Below are 21,169 nucleotides of genomic sequence, written 5' to 3'. Positions count from 1 at the left end.
CTGTATACCCCTGAGTAACACGATTCCAAACGTATACATGACTGTCGAATTCAAAAGAGAAAAGAAATTTGCTATCCGGGTGTAATGGAATCGAGAAAAAGGCGTGACATAAGTCAATTACGGTGAACCATCCAGCCTCCCATGGTATCTGATACAGAATCACTGCAGGACTTGGCACGACTGGACAGCATGGGAAAACAATCTTATTAATTTTCCTGAGGGTCTTGTACAACCCTATACTTGCCACTCGGATTTTTTATTCCAATTATGAGCGAATTACAGGGACTGCTCATTATTTCTTGTAAAATACATGTTTCAACTAAACGTTTTATTTCTGCTGCAACACCTGCTTTTAATTCTGGGCTCATTATGTACTGTTGAGTATTTGGGTAAACCGCACCTTCCTTCACTGTCACTTTTATTGGATCGACATTTGCCATTAATCCTACATCCTTTCCAGTAAAATCCTACACTTTAGGATCTACAGTCTGTCGTAATTCTTCTGGTAAGTCTTCTATAGTCAACTTTTAAATTTTAGTTTCCTATTTTGCTAACATCAATTTATAAACTCCATCTTCGTCTGGGTTTTGAATTTCAACACCACTTGGAGTGCAAAAGATGGTGTAATTCATTTTACACAACAAGTCTCTGCCTAACAGGTTTACTGGACTTGAATCACATACAACAAATCTATGCATCTCTTTAAAAATGCCTATTCGAACTTCGATTGGTTCTGTAACTGGGGTACTAATTTGTTTATTAGAAACGCACTCTACTTGGATCTCTTCTCCCGAGAGGGGTAGGTTTGGAACGTCTGCTGTTCTTACAGTAGTGAGGGTAGCACCAGTGTCCAACAGAAAGGTGACATCATTTCCTTCAACCTTTCCTTCAATGTATGGATCTGACTGATCTACCGGCAAGGAGGCGCCAAGTACGCACTCCTCGTCCTCCCCTCTCAGGCACCGTCAGTAGGTGTCCTCACTGAAAAACGTGTCACTCAAGAGAAATTGTGATGTCGCTATGTCTCTTTTTTGACTTCCCTCCCAATTTGGAGTGTCTACACTCTGTTGTGCTTTGCTCCTATAATTTGGCATAGGTGCTAGGGGTAACTGGTTTTGTATTACCTGCTGCTGTGGCTTCCGTGGCACTTCATTCTGCGTCTGTGGATTCAAATCATTAGTTTGCATATTACCATTTTGCACAGCCTTACACTCATTTTTCCAGTGCCCCAACTTGCCACACCCATGACAAGGAAACTTCCTTTTGGCTTCTTCCCTATTGAATTTTCCCCTTGGCTTACCCCCAGTTCCATCACTTTGATCGTGAATATTGTTCATTTTACTCAACTGAAGTACTTGTTGCTCCGCTAATTTCACTTGTGCCCACATTACTTTTTCTTTTAGCTCTTTTCGTTTATTGTCAAGTTCATCCTTACAATACTTTGCGTATTTAAGAATTTCATTGATGGGTTTGGCCTGCCAACAAATCTTATGGCCCTTTATCCATTGTGAGATTTCTGGCCTTAATCCTGTCACAAACCGATAGATAAAATGCGTCATATCCTTCATATCTATGTTATCCAATCCACTGTACTGTTTAAAAACCTGAAATAAACGTTCATAATATGCATGTACGGATTCATCTTTATTCTGAGTAGTTCTATCTATTCTAGTCCAGTCAGTCTCTTTAGCAGGCACCTTCCCTTTGAGGTAGAGTATAACCTGGTTATACTTTTTCACTACCTCCTCAGCTCAGAGGGTGCTCCTGTCTTTGGGTCCCTAGGGTACTCATCACCAGGCCAATCAATAGCTATTTTGCATTCTATCCACAGATCTACGGGTACAACAATGTCAAATAATCCATCTAAGTCCTTCAATAGACATTTTGAAACCTTCACAAATCTCTCGACTTGTCTGTACCATTCTACAGGTTTCCTCGAAGTTTTGGGAAATCATTTGTAAATGATAAAATATCCTGTCGGGACCATGGGGCATGTACATAACCTCCACCTGGTAATTCTCTAATGCGACGCAACCTTTCCATCTTCTCTGTTTCTTTTAGAACATATGCAGATGCAACTTTTGATAGAGCCTCTTCTTTTTTCTTTGCCCATCTAGTTCTCCATTTTTCTATATCACCCCATTTTTGCAATAATGTCAAAAGCTCTCTAATTTGTACTTTTCTTCCTGACATATTTACCAAATCTTTGTTAGAGAATTCAGCTCGATATGGTTTCTGTAACACTTTAGACTTGCCAAGGTTAATTCTCATACTAGCAGCCATATCTGGCAGTTTTTCGTGCACCACTCTGGTATTTCTAGTAATGCTCTTACATATGAATAATAATTCATCTTCACTGAGTATATTTAACCTGTCCACTCCCACATTCCCAGCCATTAAGGGCCATATGTATCAAGCTAATTAGCATTCGCAAAGGCAAATTTCGGCCTTTGCGAATGCTAATTTGATAAATGGTATGTATCAAACATGTTTGATGCAAAATAAGGAATAGCAAAATTTGCTATTCCTTATTTTGCGATTGCACATAAGGAATCGCAAATTTTGCGATTCCCTAAATGCAATGTATTAAACAAAAAATATTCAAAAAATGCCATTAGGATTCGCAAATTACCACCAACTTCTAGTTGGTGGTAAGTTGCGAATTCTTTTCAAAAAGCTTTTTTCCAAAAAACCAAAGGTGCCATATGACGCCCATATATGCCCTTAGGGCATGTATGTCCGCCATATGCCCCCAAATGTCTTTTTCAGGGGTGCAGCAGGGTGTTCTTGAGACACCCCTGCACCCTTGAAACAATTCCTATTTTGCGATTAGCAAATTGCTAATCGCAAATTGCCCCTTCATTCCTATGGGCCTCCTGACCCATAGAAATGAATGGGTAATTTGCGATTAGCAATTTGCTAATCGCAAATTAGGATTGGTAAGGAATCGCTATTAAAAAGCGATTTTGTACATACATACCGTTTTGCGAATTCCAAATAGCGATTCCTTAAAATTCGCTATTTGGAATTCGCAAAACGGAACTATGATACATATGGCCCTAATTCCTCTAATTCGATTCTTAATTTATATATATCCAATACTTTTGGCTGTGACTTGGGTTTTTCTATTTCTCGTGACCATTTCTCTATTTCTTCTGGTGTTACTACTGTGGCACTTCTTGTACCTGAGGAAGTCTCAATCTGTACCTCTCTAGAACTTATAGGGGTAGTTTTCCTAACTGAGTCACTTACTGGGTCCCTTATTGGTAAATCCATCAGGGAAATCACTGATTCACATTCACTCACCTGATCATCGACTATTAATGGTTCTTTTCTTGGCTGAACTACAGGTGTAGTCATAACAGGAGTTTTAGGACTAGCTTGCAAATCTCCGTATATAGGAACAACTGGGCCAATAGTCACCGGGATTGTTAGGGCTTCAGGACTTGTATTCAATAGGGACATTTTCTGAATCAACTCACTTCTTTGTTCATTTAATGCTTCTCATTCCCTGTCTTGGAGTACTTTTTCTAATGAAGTCTCATGTACCACTTGCGAGATCAGAGGTAGTTTTAAAACGGAGCATTAGGATTAATCGTGCTTGGCTCATCATGATACGGTGGTGGATTTTTCATCAACAAATCCTCCAAATAATCATCTTCTGGATTATCATTAATCATTAGGTTTCTTGTTTTGTCTTTGCTTTTACTTCCTGATGTTATTTCTTGTGTAAATACAGGATACAACCCTTCTACCATCATGGACTGTCTCCATTGTGTCATTTGTTTGTCTCTAGTTTCTCGTGGAAACTTAGGGTAAAACGTACTCAACCCTTTGTCACTTCTGGGTCAGTCTCGTTCAAAAGCTTCAATCTCCCATTCTTCTAGTGCCTCATACTGCGTAAGTCTAGGTCTGGGATTTAAGTATTCATACATGTCCTCAAATTAAATAGAACTCAGCCATTGAAAGTACCATATTCAGGAAATGCCAAAACTCTGTCATCTTTAGTATATTCCACCCAATTCTCTAACCATACACAAGTGTGGTAGCCCCTGTCAAACATCATATATGACGCGGGCGTATTTGGTGGTGGAATAATAATTCCTTCTCTGGTTTTAATCGGTTTATCTTTCTTAAATACATTTTTAACTCTCTTAATGAATGACATTTTTATTTCACCTCCGTACATGATATGAGGTCTTCCCCTTATCATCTCTTCTCTAGCAAAGCCTAAGTATCTTCTATCAGGTCGGGTTTCCGTAATTCCTGGATTTAAATACCAGATATATTTTAGAAATTTAAACCTGTACGACAACACTCAATCTGTTTACAAAAATGCTTCCAATACCAGCGCGTCTTTTATTTTCCTGCGACCAATTAAAGTTTTGAATTCAAAATAAATCTAGCCAATAGTTGCACAGCTTCTCTCGTGAGACTGGTTCTCACGCTCCTGTACTCACCCCTCCTTTACAATTATTACCTCAGCTACACACCCTCTGTTTCAACCAATAACAGCACGGCTCTGAGTGACGTCAGCGCAGCTCCGCAATTGACTCCCTCCTTCGCAAGGCAATACAAAAGCCTAATTCTTCCTATTTTAAAGTGAAAATTTAATTAATTAACAACTTAAAAACATTTGCCACTGTACCTGAGTGACTAAAAAGGAAAGATATATTTCACTGCGAGTAAATCCCTTCCGCTTACTCTTCATATACTACGAGTAGATACCTTCCGTCTACCCTTCACGCAAGCATTGGAGAACCTGTTACTTCTTTAGACGTATTCCTTACTGGAATATACCAAGACCAAAGTTTCACCAGCGAACCTCTTTGCTATCACTTAAGCTCAGACGAGCCTGCCACTCCTTCCATGTGACCCTTTCTAGGTGATATCACACCAAAAGTTTTGCCAGTGAACACTTTGCTATCATTTATTCATACATTCATACAGAAAAATCCCTAAATATTGCTTCCGGTTCTACCTAACCATGCACTAATTTCCTCTAGGTAGGTGACTTCACTGCAGTGTGGCTTCCATTTACCACCTGCTATTTTGCCCCGGGCATTCAAGACAAAACATATAACAGGTACGAACAATTTTGGTTAACACATAAAATCAATGCAATCAATATTACATTTCAAATATTGTAAAAATCATAATTTCCTTAACCAACTAACTAACTAACTACCTGCCTATCTTTACTAAACCCTAACCATAGCTCTGCTACCAAAAGAATATACTGATAGAGCGCGCAGGTCACCCGACTAGTCTTTTACCAAATATAGTCGCCTGGGCCCATAATTTACAAAAACTCATAAATAAAACACAGGGTAACCTTCGCTCTACTATCAGTGTATTTTAAAAAACATTTAGGATTTTTGACCTATTTATACTTTGACTTACCAATCCACTTCACCGGTACCTGAAGTCCTAAGGGATCGAGGCTATTAGCATAATAGGAATAATAACATATGCACTCATATAATAACCACAAACTCGGGAAGTTTTTAAACTCTTTATCTAAGTTTCTTAAATGGTCATGATTCAAAGATTAAACACCAAAAGTCTTTCAATTATGAAGATCAGAATCAAAATGTAACTATGCAAAAGATGTATTAAACTGATTTCGATCGTTTAGCAATAGGGAGGGTAAAGAGAAGGAACATAAAATACGATCAAATGTTTAAGCATTTAACAAAAGGGAAGAAAAAAGGGAACATATAGCAAACTTTATCAATAGGAAGGGTAAAGAGAAGTAACATAAAAGTAAGTAAGCACTATTATCAAATATGTAACATTTAGGGAGGGTGAGAGAAGGACACAAGTCAATGACGAACCCTCACAAATGTACATTTACCTAAGAATGGTGTGAATAACTAACCCTGGCCACAGGTCAGTTATAAGGACAGAACCCTGAAAGTTCCTGTCGCCAGTAGGCTTGCAGGTGCAGATTCAGAATCAGGACAGGTAAAGCCAAATTGGATCAGGACAGGACCACCAAAGGTTAAGACTGGCACCCGCAGGTAAGTTACAACGCCTGCGCTACTCCCTCTCTGCAGCTAACAGCCAGAACCCCGATTGGGTTATCAATTTCCCCGACAAAGTGCTTCGCCAGCACTTCAGCTTTCCAGAACCCCGATTGGGTTATCGATTCTTCTGACAAATTGCAGCCCTCTGCTCTTGGTCACCTATTGAGTGCATTAGGTCAGCGACAGGTCAGCTATTCGAACAAGTCGGACAATTTCTCTGGCTAAACCTACGCTAGTTATACTATTTTCAGGTCAGTGTACCACCCCCCAATGTTGCAAATGTAAGGATTCCCAATATTGATTGGACAGAAAATTGAGGAGAGGTCATCACACCATACCAAAATGACACTTTTCCCTTGAATATTCTAATAACGTTCCCGCCCATCATTTTTATTTTCTCACGTATGTTTGATTCCACCCGACAATGAATGTACTCTTAATAAATACATTGTATTAACATTGTATGAATGAGCTTCCTTCGACAGGGGTAAAAAATCGGCTTCCCAGGCACATCTTGGATAAGACTGTTCTTTGGCAATCATTCAATGTCATGACTTGATGAATTTCAGACTCTAGTGCGCAGACTCAAAGATTTCAAAATGGAGTTCAGCGTCAAGCGTCAGGCCCAAAATAATACACATGAAAAAATAGAAAAGAAACAGTTTGAGAACACAGAATAAAAGGATGCACTGTATACCACTTATTTCTACTCTATTCCCATTATTTTTAACTAGTGTGTTAAGGTTAATCAGAACGACTAGCTTAGCAAAAGCAGCAGTGCAAGCTTCATGCATGCTGTAACACGGAACATCCATCTTAGTTATAGTGCGCAGATGCGAAAGATTCCCTCCAAAGCAAAGAGTACGTCATGTCACGTGAGTATGACAGACGCATACGGAGTAGAAAATCCTGCGTAGCAGCAGCCATATTAGTGCAAGCGGATTATGGTTAGTAAAAGCACATATGCAAGCTTCCCTCGTATGGAATGTAATGTAGTGTTAGTAATACGAACATGTTGATTAATTTTATACCATTATGTTGAGAGGGTTGAGTACAAGCAAGTCGCGTTACATGCGAATCCTTGCTCCATTAAGCTCCCAGCAGCAATATAACTGCCAGCCTTCAGTTAAGTCTTCACTCTATGAAAAAGAAAATTAGTTTTTAAAGGTACTCTTGAGAACTGGCTATAAGGGTAGAGAGACAAAATATCGAAATGAAAATATCGACATACAATAATATCGATGTTTTAATTTCGATGGTATAGAATATCGATGTGCAAAATATCGATAGACAGAATATCGTTTTTAAGGTATGTATGTTACTAATATCGAAATTTACTAATATCGAAATTTTGTTTAGTGTTATGTATTTTATTATGTTGTTTATATGTTTGTTAAATATGTTTTTTAATGTATGTTTGGAAATTAGTAATTTTGTTTACATTTTGCGTTTTAGTATCAGAGCGGGTTGTGGGTTTATAGGGGAATAGGGTGGGAAGTAATTTAATAATAATTAATGAATTAATAATTTTTTAAATATTTATAATGAATAATTAATTGGTAATTAATTATTATTAATTAGTTAATTGAATTAATTAGAGTTAATGTAGTAGTATTTACTATTTTTTGTTATTATTATTTAATAATTAATTGGTAATTGATTATTATTAATTAGTTAATTAAATTAATTAGAGTTAATGAGCTAATATATTTATATTTTTGTTATTGTTAATTAATAATTAATTGGTAATTAATTATTATTAATTAGTTAATTAAATTAATTAGTGTTAATGTGCTAATATATTTAATTTCTAGTTATTGTTATTTAATAATTATTTGGTAATTAATTATTATTAAGTGATTAAATGATGTGTTTTATTTTTGTGTAGTGGGTTGTGTGTTTATAGGGGAATAGGGTGTGATATAATTAAATGTAATTAATCAAAGAGATTGTATCTATTTATTGGTATTCATTGTTAATTAATTGGTGATTAATATGTGTTAATTAGTTCATTTATAATTACATCAATTTAATAATATTAATTTTTATTAATTGATTAATTGATATTTATATTAATTGCGTTTTTTTGTATGTGTAGTGTGTTGTGTGTTAAAGGGGGACTAGTGTGGGAAGTAATTTTTACCCCCATGCTATCCAACGCTTTCCCTACTGTTGCACCCTCTGGAGTGGGAATAGTAATTTTTACCCCTACGATATCCAACGCTTTCGCTACTGTTGCACCCTCTAGAGAGGGAATAGTAATTGTTACCCCTACGCTAACCAACGCTTTCCCTACTCTTGCACTCTCTGGAGTGGGAACAGTAATTTTTACCCCTACGCTACCCAATGCTTTCCCTACTGTTGCACTCTCAGGAGTGGGAATAGTAATTTTTACCCCTACGCTATCCAACGCTTTCCCTACTGTTGCACTCCCTGGAGTGGGAATAGTAATTTTTACCCCTACGCTATCCAATGTTTTCCCTACTGTTGCACCCTCTGGACTGGGAATAGTAATTTATATCCCTACTCTATCCAACGCTTTCCCTACTGTTGCACCCTCTGGAGTGGGAATAGTAATTTTTTCCCCTACGCTATCCAACGCTTCCCTACTGTTGCACTCTCTGGAGTGGGAATAGTAATTTTTACCCCTACGCTATCCAACGCTTTCCCTACTGTTGCACTATCTGGAGTGGAAATAGTAATTGTTACCCCTACGCTATCCAACACTTTCCCTACTGTTGCACCCTCTGGAGTGGGAATAGTAATTTTTACCCCTAGGCTATCCAACACTTTCCCTACTGTTGCACTCTCTGGAGAGGGAATAGTAATTTTTACCCCTACGCTATCAAACGCTTTCCCTACTGTTGCACCCTCTGGACTGGGAATAGTAATTTTTACCCCTACACTATCCAACGCTTTCCCAACTGTTGCACTCTCTGGAGTGGGAAGAGTAATTTTTATCCCCTACGCTATATAACGCTTTCCCTACTGTTGCACTCTCAGGAGTGGGAATAGTAATTTTTACCCCTACGCTATCCAACGCTTTCCCTACTGTTGCACCCTCTGGAGTGGGAATAGTAATTTTTACCCCTACGATATCCAACGCTTTCTCTACTGTTGCACCCTCTGGAGAGGGAATAGTAATTGTTACCCCTACGCTATCCAACGCTTTCCCTACTGTTGCACTCTCTGGAGTGGGAACAGTAATTGTTACCCCTACGCTACCCAATGCTTTCCCTACTGTTGCACTCTCAGGAGTGGGAATAGTAATTTTTACCCCTACGCTATCCAACGCTTTCCCTACTGTTGCACTCTCTGGAGTGGGAATAGTAATTTTTACCCCTACGCTATCCAACGTTTTCCCTACTGTTGCACCCTCTGGACTGGGAATAGTAATTTATATCCCTACTCTATCCAACGCTTTCCCTACTGTTGCACCCTCTGGAGTGGGAATAGTAATTTTTTCCCCTACGCTATCCAACGCTTCCCTACTGTTGCACTCTCTGGAGTGGGAATAGTAATTTTTACCCCTACGCTATCCAACGCTTTCCCTACTGTTGCACTATCTGGAGTGGAAATAGTAATTGTTACCCCTACGCTATCCAACGCTTTCCCTACTGTTGCACCCTCTGGAGTGGGAATAGTAATTTTTACCCCTAGGCTTTCCAACACTTTCCCTACTGTTGCACTCTCTGGAGAGGGAATAGTAATTTTTACCCCTACGCTATCAAACGCTTTCCCTACTGTTGCACTCTCTGGAGTGGGAAGAGTAATTTTTATCCCCTACGCTATATAACGCTTTCCCTACTGTTGCACTCTCAGGAGTGGGAATAGTAATTTTTACCCCTACGCTATCCAACACTTTCCCTACTGTTGCACTCTCTGAATTGAGAATAGTAATTTTTACCCCTACGCTATCCAACCCTTTCCCTACTGTTGCACCCTCTGGAGTGGGAATAGTAATTTTTACCCCTACGCTATTCAACGCTTTCCCTACTGTCGCACTCTCTGGAGTGGGAATAGTAATTTTTACCCCTACGCTATCCAACGCTTTCCCTACTGTTGCACTCTCTGGAGTGGGAATAGTAATTGTTACCCCTACGCTATCCATCGCTTTCCCTACTGTTGCACCCTCTGGAGTGGGAATAGTAATTTTTACCCCTACGCTATCCAACGCTTTCCCTACTGTTGCACTATCTGGAGTGGAAATAGTAATTGTTACCCCTACACTATCCAACGCTTTCCCTACTGTTGCACCCTCTGGAGTGGGAATAGTAATTTTTACCCCTAGGCTTTCCAACACTTTCCCTACTGTTGCACTCTCTGGAGAGGGAATAGTAATTTTTACCCCTACGCTATCAAACGCTTTCCCTACTGTTGCACTCTCTGGAGTGGGAAGAGTAATTTTTATCCCCTACGCTATATAACGCTTTCCCTACTGTTGCACTCTCAGGAGTGGGAATAGTAATTTTTACCCCTACGCTATCCAACACTTTCCCTACTGTTGCACTCTCTGAATTGAGAATAGTAATTTTTACCCCTACGCTATCCAACCCTTTCCCTACTGTTGCACCCTCTGGAGTGGGAATAGTAATTTTTACCCCTACGCTATTCAACGCTTTCCCTACTGTCGCACTCTCTGGAGTGGGAATAGTAATTTTTACCCCTACGCTATCCAACGCTTTCCCTACTGTTGCACTCTCTGGAGTGGGAATAGTAATTGTTACCCCTACGCTATCCATCGCTTTCCCTACTGTTGCACCCTCTGGAGTGGGAATAGTAATTTTTACCCCTACGCTATCCAACGCTTTCCCTACTGTTGCATTCTCTGAAGTGGGAATAGTAATTTTTACCCCTACGCTATCAAACGCTTTCCCTACTGTTGCACCCTCCGGACTGGGAATAGTAATTTGTACCCCTACGCTATCCAACGCTTTCCCTACTGTTGCACTCTCTGGAGTGGGAATAGTAATTTTTACCCCTACGCTATCCAACGCTTTCCCTACTGTTGCACTCTCTGGAGTGGGAATAGTAATTTTTACCCCTACGCTATCCAACGCTTTTATCTACTGTTGCACCCTCTGGAGTGGGAATAGTAATTTTTACCCCTACGCTATCCAACGCTTTCCCTACTGTTGCACCCTCTGGAGTGCGAATAGTTATTTTTACCCCTACGCTATCCAACGCTTTCCCTACTGTTGTACTCTCTGGAGTGGGAATAGTAATTTTTACCCCGACGCTATCTAACGCTTTCCCTACTGTTGCACCCTCTGGAGTGGGAATAGTAATTTTTACCCCTACGCTATCCAACGCTTTCCCTACTGTTGCACCCTCTGGAGTGGGAATAGTAATTTTTACCCCTACGCTATCCAACGCTTTCCCTACTGTTGCACTCTCCGGAGTGGGAATAGTAATTTTAACCCCTACGCTATCAAACGCTTTCCCTACTGTTGCACTCTCTGGAGTGGGAAGAGTAATTTTTATCCCCTACGCTATATAACGCTTTCCCTACTGTTGCACTCTCAGGAGTGGGAATAGTAATTTTTACCCCTACGCTATCCAACGCTTTCCCTACTGTTGCACTCTCTGGATTGAGAATAGTAATTTTTACCCCTACGCTATCCAACCCTTTCCCTACTGTTGCACCCTCTGGAGTGGGAATAGTAATTTTTACCCCTACGCTATTCAACGCTTTCCCTACTGTCGCACTCTCTGGAGTGGGAATAGTAATTTTTACCCCTACGCTATCCAACGCTTTCCCTACTGTTGCACTCTCTGGAGTGGGAATAGTAATTGTCACCCCTACGCTATCCAACGCTTTCCCTACTGTTGCACCCTCTGGAGTGGGAATAGTAATTTTTACCCCTACGCTATCCAACGCTTTCCCTACTGTTGCACTCTCTGGAGTGGGAATAGTAATTTTTACCCCTACGCTATCAAACGCTTTCCCTACTGTTGCACCCTCCGGACTGGGAATAGTAATTTGTACCCCTACGCTATCCAACGCTTTCCCTACTGTTGCACTCTCTGGAGTGGGAATAGTAATTTTTACCCCTACGCTATCCAACGCTTTCCCTACTGTTGCACTCTCTGGAGTGGGAATAGTAATTTTTACCCCTACGCTATCCAACGCTTTTATCTACTGTTGCACCCTCTGGACTGGGAATAGTAATTTTTACCCCTACGCTATCCAATGCTTTCCCTACTCTTGCACTCTCTGGAGTGGGAATAGTAATTTTTACCCCTACGCTATCCAACGCTTTCCCTACTGTTGCACTCTCTGGAGTGGGAATAGTAATTTTTACCCCGACGCTATCTAACGCTTTCCCTACTGTTGCACCCTCTGGAGTGGGAATAGTAATTTTTACCCCTACGCTATCCAACGCTTTCCCTACTGATGCACCCTCTGGAGTGGGAATAGTAATTTTTACCCCTACGATATCCAACGCTTTCTCTACTGTTGCACCCTCTCGAGTGGGAATAGTAATTGTTACCCCTAGGCTATCCAACGCTTTCCCTACTGTTGCACTCTCTGAAGTGGGAACAGTAATTTTTACCCCTATGCTACCCAACGCTTTCCCTACTGTTGCACTCTCAGGAGTGGGAATAGTAATTTTTACCCCTACTCTATCCAACGCTTTCCCTACTGTCGCACTCTCTGGAGTGGGAATAGTAAATTTTTACCCCTACACTATCCAACGTTTTCCCTACTGTTGCACCCTCTGGACTGGGAATAGTAATTTTTATCCCTACGCTATCCAACGCTTTCCCTACTGTTGCACCCTCTGGAGTTGGAATAGTAATTTTTGCCCCTACGCTATCCAACGCTTCCCTACTGTTGCACTCTCTGGAGTGGGAATAGTAATTTTTACCCCTATGCTATCCAACGCTTTCCCTACTGTTGCACTCTCTGGAGTGGGAATAGTAATTGTTACCCCTACGCTATCCAACGCTTTCCCTACTGTTGCACCCTCTGGAGTGGGAATAGTCATTTTTACCCCTACGCTATCCAACGCTTTCCCTACTGTTGCACTCTCTGGAGTGGGAATAGTAATTTTTACCCCTTCGCTATCTAACGCTTTCCGTACTGTTGCACCCTCTGGAGTGGGAATAGTAATTTTTACCCCTACGCTATCCAATGCTTTCCCTACTGTTGCACCCTCTGGAGTGGGAATAGTAATTTTTACCCCTACGCTAGCCAACATTTTCCCTACTGTTGCACCCTCTGGAGTGGGATTAGTAATTTTTACCCCTACGCTATCCAACGCTTTTCCTACTGTCGCAATATGTGGAGTAAGTATATATATTAATTAATATGTAGAGTTTTAAATTTATTTTAAATGTATATGTATTAGTTATTATTTTTTAAATATTTTTTAATGTTTATATTTAATATTTGTAAAATTATATGTATTTTAAAAATATTTTTACATTATTATTTATACATTTAAAAAAACGATATTTTTTATTTTGATATTTTTGTACTACAATTTTTTTTTTTTACGATATTTTTGTACTTACCTTTATGAAGATATAACCCTGATATTTTAGATGTCGATATTTTTGTATGTAGATATTCTGTCTGTCGATATTATGTCATAGATTCGGCTATAGGTTCACACAGTGGACCAGAGAAATAATGGTCAACATTGAAGAAACTCTAATGATCCAGAACAATAAAATGAAGATTTTTTTATGATGAGAATGTACAATGACAGAATTCGTGTTTGTCAGTCCAGCGAAAAGAATGAACCACTTATAATGTTCTCATCTGATTTGACTCCTGAAGATGATAGTGCCATAATAAGATCAGAGGATGCAGTAAAATCAGCAGGAATCATTTTAAGAATTATCCTGAAAGATTTAGATTTTATACTTAATGACAAATTGTGTGATGCCCCAGAGCCTCGCAAATCATGGGATTCAACAAGAATGCCTGATGTTTTCGTAATATGTTTTACATCATTGTTTATTATCAGCAAAGTAAAACTGGCACAAAAAAAGTTATTGAGTTCGGAGCAGAAGCCGACAATATTGATGATAGCTCTGAAGATAAAAGGGAAGAAGTGGAAGACAATCCCATGAACCGACAGGATTATCTGTGCAAATTTGCTGTCTTTTCCAAATCACGTTTTATGATTACATCAAGGCAAAAAGAAAACTCAGCTGCACATGATCACTGCCCATGCAAGCTATGACAAGTGAAAAAGTAGAGAGCTAATCACTTCAATGAATATGATTAGTGCATCAACAAGTTATAATGACATAATATGGAGCAGGAACTTGGTTGCAGCTCATTCTGTAAAACATTGTCAATTGACACCACTTCCAAGTAACTTTACCAGGAAAGGATTTACAATTGCTGCTCTTGATAATTTAGATTTTCAAGACAGCTCTTCTTTGTCTGGAAAATTCAGCACACATGATGCTTTTTCGACAATGACGTAGCTGCTGGAAAACAAGCTGTGCCAGCTGTAGGCATAAACAAACGAAGCTGCAAACTTATGACATTACTGCCTTGCCAATGTGTGCAAAAGAACTCTAAGACATTGACACGTCCCAGTCTACCAGAAAGTTTAAAAATGGCTGAGAACATGGATCTTCTTATAGCTGATGCTGCAGTCTGCAAAGTTGATTTAACTGAATTGATCATATCGCTTTTTCTCTGTAGACTAAAGGATGAAGAAAGCCAGTTCCTCTGTGGGCTGGAATTCATGCTCTGATCTCCAAGAATACTGTCCCACTGAAGAAGATTTGCCTTTTACCACTAATACCATCTCCAGCCAAAAAATACGCAACAGTATACACAGCTCTAAGAACTTTCCAAAATGTGTGTGCTAAGCGTGAAGACCAGCCTATCCTGGCAATTTTCTGTGATGAAAATGTTTTACTATTGTAGCTGACATTTTTATGTGCAATCCAGTAGAATTTTGATGATCTTTATCCAATGATGTGCATTTTCCACATGACAAAAGTGTGTTGCATTGTGCAAGAAGTGGAAGTGGCACAGACAATACACGTATTGAGGCTGAAATCTTTAGAAACAAAACTGTACAATTAGTATTGAGTAGAACTCATCATATCTGAGGCTATAGAAACATTGTATTGGAGTGCGTTCTGGAACAAGAATGACAAATTAAGTTTTGCATATCTTATCTCAGAAGTGAACATGAGTTAGGGCTTCATTCAAAAGACATAATGCAAAGCCAAGCATGTTCAATGTCCTCAGTTTAAAATCAGATAACCTTAAAACCAAGTTTTTCAAAGAATGTGAAGAGAAATAAGAACTTAGCATGTACTGGTGAAATGTTTTACACATGATAAATCTAATAAAAAACTTGGTATATGCTAATCAGGAAGGTGATTGGGAGCTGCAGGTGAAGACTGTGTAGTGACTGAATACTGTGTTTCATGAATTCAATTGCATAAGTCACCTGAGATATGGGTCCTGTTATTGGGGAAGAGCAACAAAGCTAGTGTGGAAAACCCATACCTCTACAAAAAAATCATCCAAAGACATTTTGTGGTGAAAAGACAGAGTGGGAAGGTTCAATGCTGTGGCTCCAGATATGAAACTAGAAAAGACGATTTGGAGATAACAGAAAAGCTCAAAGGGAATTCTAGGTCAGACACGTAAAAGTAAATATGTTGCTCAATGGCAGCTAGTTGATCATGAAGTCCTTTTTATTTGCAATGTTTTCAGAGAGATGACAAATTCAAAATGTTTGGACCGTCGTGAAACTGTTCCTCACCACAGACCTGTGAGAAAGAGAGGGGAACATTTTAATAATCACGTTGACAGCCTACTTCATTTCAGCAGCATTTGAAAATGACTGAGCCTGTGCAACTACCCAACTTCGTGACCAAATAATATGTGAATAACGATAGAAAAACATGCCTATTAGATGTCCCGGAACATGGATCGAATCTATATGCGGAACTGAAGCAGGTGAGATTTGTATTGAAAGAGAAAACGCTGTTTGACATAATCACTAAAGATAAACGTCCACACTTTAATCACCATAGTAGCCGCTTTGTCCAATCAGCCACTACAAAACTAGCAAAAGAAAGGAGGGAATTTATCAAGGACATTATGTCGCATGATCTTCTTCCAAAAAGTGCATTATTTGATGGGGTGCCGCTCACTGCGACGCTTGGCCCTGCCGTGCATTACCTGATTTGGAGGTGTTTGACCCTGCTGGTGGGTCCGCGGCCGGAACTTTGCTGTGCTTTTGCGGTCCCCGCTCTACGGGTGCCACCGGGGGGATTACTGCCTTCTTTTACCAGAGGAAATTGCCGGGGAACTGCGAGGACCAGCAGGCTACACTCCCTACAGCTGGTGCCTCTTCACTTGGTGGTCACGCCCCCGCCTGTTACGTTAAATTAGAACTCACTTTTCCCGCGACACGGGACGCGCGCGGGTGGGCGCCGGGCGAACCCGGGCAAAGGGCGGGCCGTCTGAGGCCATCAGAGGACTAAGAGGATGGGCCAGGCCCTTTCTCTTTAACCCTGGGTACGATTTGGGGCTTTTAGATACTAGCTTAACCCGCTTAAACCCTGAGAAATATGGCTCTTCGCTCGGGGAAGGGGAGAAATGTCACCCTCTCTACAACGGGCGGAGTAGTCACTGGCACCATGGACCAATTTCTAAAACGGGCTACGGTAATTCTAGAGAAAGAAATAGCCCTGACAGAGAAAAGATTATCCTTAGATCTAGTGACAGGAAAGCGTTTCTCTTTGGGCCCTATTGGGGCAATTACTTCCCCCGCAACCCGTACGCATGACCCAATAGCTGTACAGAGCCTTATATTTTGTTCTGTGTTGGTGGAGTCGAACTCAGTTGAGGGCCGTGCAAATTCAAATTTAAATTCTACCATCAATAGTACGGCTTCTAGCGAAGCTCCTAAGTCCCCTTCGCCACAGAGATCTCCCATAAAATTCCCAAGTGTGGGACAAACGAAAAGTAAAAGACCAGCTGCAATACAAAAAAGTAGTAAAAGGAAAAGAGTGGGAGGTATTCAGAAGAGGGGCTCAGCTTAAATACCAAAGACAAATTGCCAATTATCGAGTCCCTTGCCTCTTATTCCACCTACGGGGCTTTTGGCATTTACGAACCCCACCCCTGATTATAGTGTAGATGCTGAGTTCTTGGGAAAAATGGAAATACTCGTTAAATCATTGATGCTGCCCTTATTAGAGCGAACGCGAATGATCAATGCCAAATTAGATCAGCTAGAAAAGTTAGTATTAGCCAACACCGGGATACTGGATGAGCTATCCATAGCACGCGAGGACCAGCAGGCTACACTCCCTACAGCTGGTGCCTCTTCCCTCGGTGGTCACACCCCCCGCCTGTTACGTTAAATTAGAACTCACTTTCCCGCGACGCGGGACGCGCACGGGTGGGCGCCGGGCGAACCAGGGCAAAGGGCGGGCCGTCTGAGGCCGTCAGAGGACTAAGAGCACGGGCCGGGCCCTTTCTCTTTAACCCTGGGTACGATTTGTGGCTTTTAGATACTAGCTTAACCCGCTTAAACCCTGAGTAATATGGCTCTTCGCTCTGGGAAGAAGAGAAATGTCACCCTCTCTACAACGGGCGGAGTAGTCACTGGCACCATGGACCAATTTCTAAAATGAGCTACGGTAATTCTAGAGAAAGAAATAGCCCTGACAGAGAAAAGATTGTCCTTAGATCTAGTGACAGGAAAGCGTTCCTCTTTGGGCCCTATTGGGGCAATTACTTCCCCCGTAACCCGTACGCATGACCCAATAGCTGTACAGAGCCCTATATTTTGTTCTGTGTTGGTGGAGTCAAACTCAGTTGAGGCCCGTGCAAATTCAAATTTAAATTCTACCATCAATAGTACGGCTTCTAGCGAAGCTCCTAAGTCCCCTTCGCCACAGAGATCTCCCATAAAATTCCCAAGTGTGGGACAAACGAAAAGTAAAAGACCTGCTGCAATACAAAAAAGTAGTAAAAGGAAAAGAGTGGGAGGTATTCAGAAGAGGGGCTCAGCTAAAATACCAAAGACAAATTGCCAATTATCGAGTCCCCTGCCTCTTATTCCACCTACGGGGCTTTTGGCATTTACGAACCCCACCCCTGATTGTAGTGTAGATGCTGGGTTCTTGGGAAAAATGGAAATACTCGTACAATCATTGATGCTGCCCTTATTAGAGCGAACGCGAATGATCAATGCCATATTAGATCAGCTAGAAAAGTTAGTATTAGCCAACACCGGGATACTGGATAAGCTATCCATAGCACGGGAGAATACTAAGGCCCCTATGACTGCTGCTCAGATTCAAGGGTCTGGTAGCGGTTCCGGGGCCGTGCAACCTGTTAACATAAACAAGCCTTTAAGTAAAACACCAGTCATCATTAATGTCACCCCCCAACACTGTCCCAGTATATCCGTCCGTCCCCCAGTAACAACCCAGGATTTATTAAATAAATCAGTTTCTTCTCCTAAACAAATGGCCGAAGTAGTAAGAAACAAGGATACAAAAATATTACTACCGGATCTGCCCTCCGAAGCTAACCCCCTGGTGGTCGTTTTGGCAGGTGTTCCGGTTTTAGAAGAGCAGGTCAAGGAATCCTTTGCCTCACTTAAAAATAAGGTAGTTAACTGGCTTAACATTCTCAGACCGCTACCCCCCCAAATCTCGAGTGAGATTATTATGGTTAGAAGGACTCCTTGGTTAGGTAGAACGGTGAAAACAATTAAAGGTGACTGCGTAGTGGTGACCTTTAGAGACCCTAGATCTGTCTCCCATATATGCGCATGGATTAATCAAGCGCCGGAAACCACTATCCAGTCCCTGCCGTTATCCTTCTTTTATCCACGTACTGTACGGGGGAATATAGGGAGAGGTCTGATGAATGGACAAGAATAGAAAGGAGGGGAGGGAATAGGGGGATTTGGGGCAGACCAGGTCCTATGTACATCCCAGATGCATTTTATAGCTCCAACCGCTATAGCTGCTTAGAGGCAGTAGATTGACTGTCCCTCCCAATTCAGGAAGTAGGGAATTGTATAGCTAAGGTGGAGGGTATAGGAGCACTTCCAGAACCTGGAGAGTTGTTAATTTGTGACCAACATAATATCCTGGAGGACTGTTGCCCCGCTGAGATTAAAACTGTGGGGTTTCAAGCTAATACTGCCTACGATGGGTCAAATCGCCAGAGTACTCCTACAGCACTAGGAAGTGATAAAATAATCTCTAACTCGGCGTCAACAAGGCCTGCAGATGCTACATCCCGGAAAATTAATGAAGCCCCAGAACATTGAATAGAAACCGGTTGCAGATGGTATAATCTTGCTAGTTGGAATATCGCTGGCTGGAACAGCAAAGTTGATGAACTAGAGAAGGTCCTTGAAAGGATCTGTCTTGAAGATCGTGTTAATTTTGCATTTATCTGGGGGGAGACTTCAATATTCCAACGTGCCCTCTATCATTAACTAAGGCATGTGGGGTCAATGATGAAAATTGAGAAGGCTCCATTCATTTCATACACAGTATTTATGGCAAAATATGATCTTGGTATACTGCAGACTGCCAAAGACAGGGAGGGGAATTCTGTCCCAACTTTTACTGGTAGAAAAGCAGCCACTGTTATTGACCATCTGTTGATCTCAGAGGATATTATTTTATATTGTGATACCCTGGTTGTCTTGGATTTTGCGGTCAGTGACCATAATCGTATCACGCTGGCACTATTCATTTGGGGTAACAAGGTATCGGCAGTTAAAACTGTTGTTAATGATATTGTCCCATGTAGAGCAAATGGCCATAGGATTAAGTGGCAAGGAGACAATTCTGAATTTTTTTTGTTTAAAATCGTGGTGGCCTGTTTGCCCAAGCTGTCTAATTGCCTGGATGACGATATTGACGCAGAGGGAATTTTAACGAGTTTTAAAAAGATCAGCATCCTAATTGACAACATCCTGACTACTTCTAAGTGTAGTAATAAGAAAGTAATGATAGGATGGTTTGACTCCGCATGCACTGAGTCATTGCGGACACTCAAAAAGGCTCTATCTAGTGGGCCTAGGGATAGGTTGGCTATTACAAAACTCAGGGTCTTATATAAAGAGCAGCTGAAGCGAAGGAAGCTCGACCTACAGGAGGAAGCCTGGAGTAATCTGGGCTGTAGAATTGTCAAATAGTAAACTCTTTTGGGATAAGGTTAACTGCCCCTTCCTCAAGAGTGATGACACCCCAGCTTTAACTGCCCATGTTAGCGAGGATTGTTGGGTTTCTCATTTTAGCAGTATTTTTTACTCTAAGGGAGAGGCTAATTTATCTACCAAGAAAGGTGACCCATGGTCAACTATCTCTCTAAATATTACAGCGCAGGAGGTAGAGAGTGCCATTAAGAGCAGCAATGGAGGGAAAGCCCCCGGCCCAGACGGGATCCCTATTGACCTATTCAAGGCCGATATGGGACTATGGGGCCCTGTCTTGACCAAAGTTTTTAATGCGGCAGTAATGGAAAGTACCCCATGTACATGGGGGGAATTAATAATTATTCCTATATTTAAAAAGGGAGATAGGTCAGATGCTAAAAACTATCGACCTATTTCTCTTTTGAATTCTTCCCTCAAGACCATGAGCAGGGTGTTGTTGTCTAGGCTAGAGGAGTGGGCAGAGGACAGCGGAATCCTCGCGTGTTCTCAATATGGGTTTCGAAAGGGTCTCGGGACCATCAAACAGTGCATAAACCCTGTATCTAATAATAGGGAAGTATACACGCGCTAAGCAGGGTTCGCTCTTTCTCTGCTTCGCTGACTTAAGCAGCGCGTTTGATTTAGTCGATCATGCACTATTATGGTCAACGCTACTAGAACTAGGTGCCCCTGCCGGGATCATCCACTTCCTGGCCAGACTATATTCCAAATTATCTGCTCGTATAAGGTATGGTCAAGCAGGAGAATGTACCGATAGTATTAGGGTCAATCTAGGCATAAGACAGGGCTGTGTCCTCGCGCCCCTCCTCTTCTCCCTTTTTATTAACGCAATCGACGCAGAGCTCAAGATCGTCAACTCCGACGCCCCACAAGCGGATGGCCAAGCTATTCCGATTCTGCTTTACGCAGATGACTCTGTGCTTTTATCGAGAACTCCCTGTGGTTTAC

This window comes from Lissotriton helveticus, chromosome 4_1 (genome assembly GCF_964261635.1).
Source record: "Lissotriton helveticus chromosome 4_1, aLisHel1.1, whole genome shotgun sequence".
Lineage (NCBI taxonomy): Eukaryota > Metazoa > Chordata > Amphibia > Caudata > Salamandridae > Lissotriton > Lissotriton helveticus.
The sequence above is the reverse complement of the archived record's forward strand: the minus strand, read 5'-3'. Positions refer to the sequence as shown.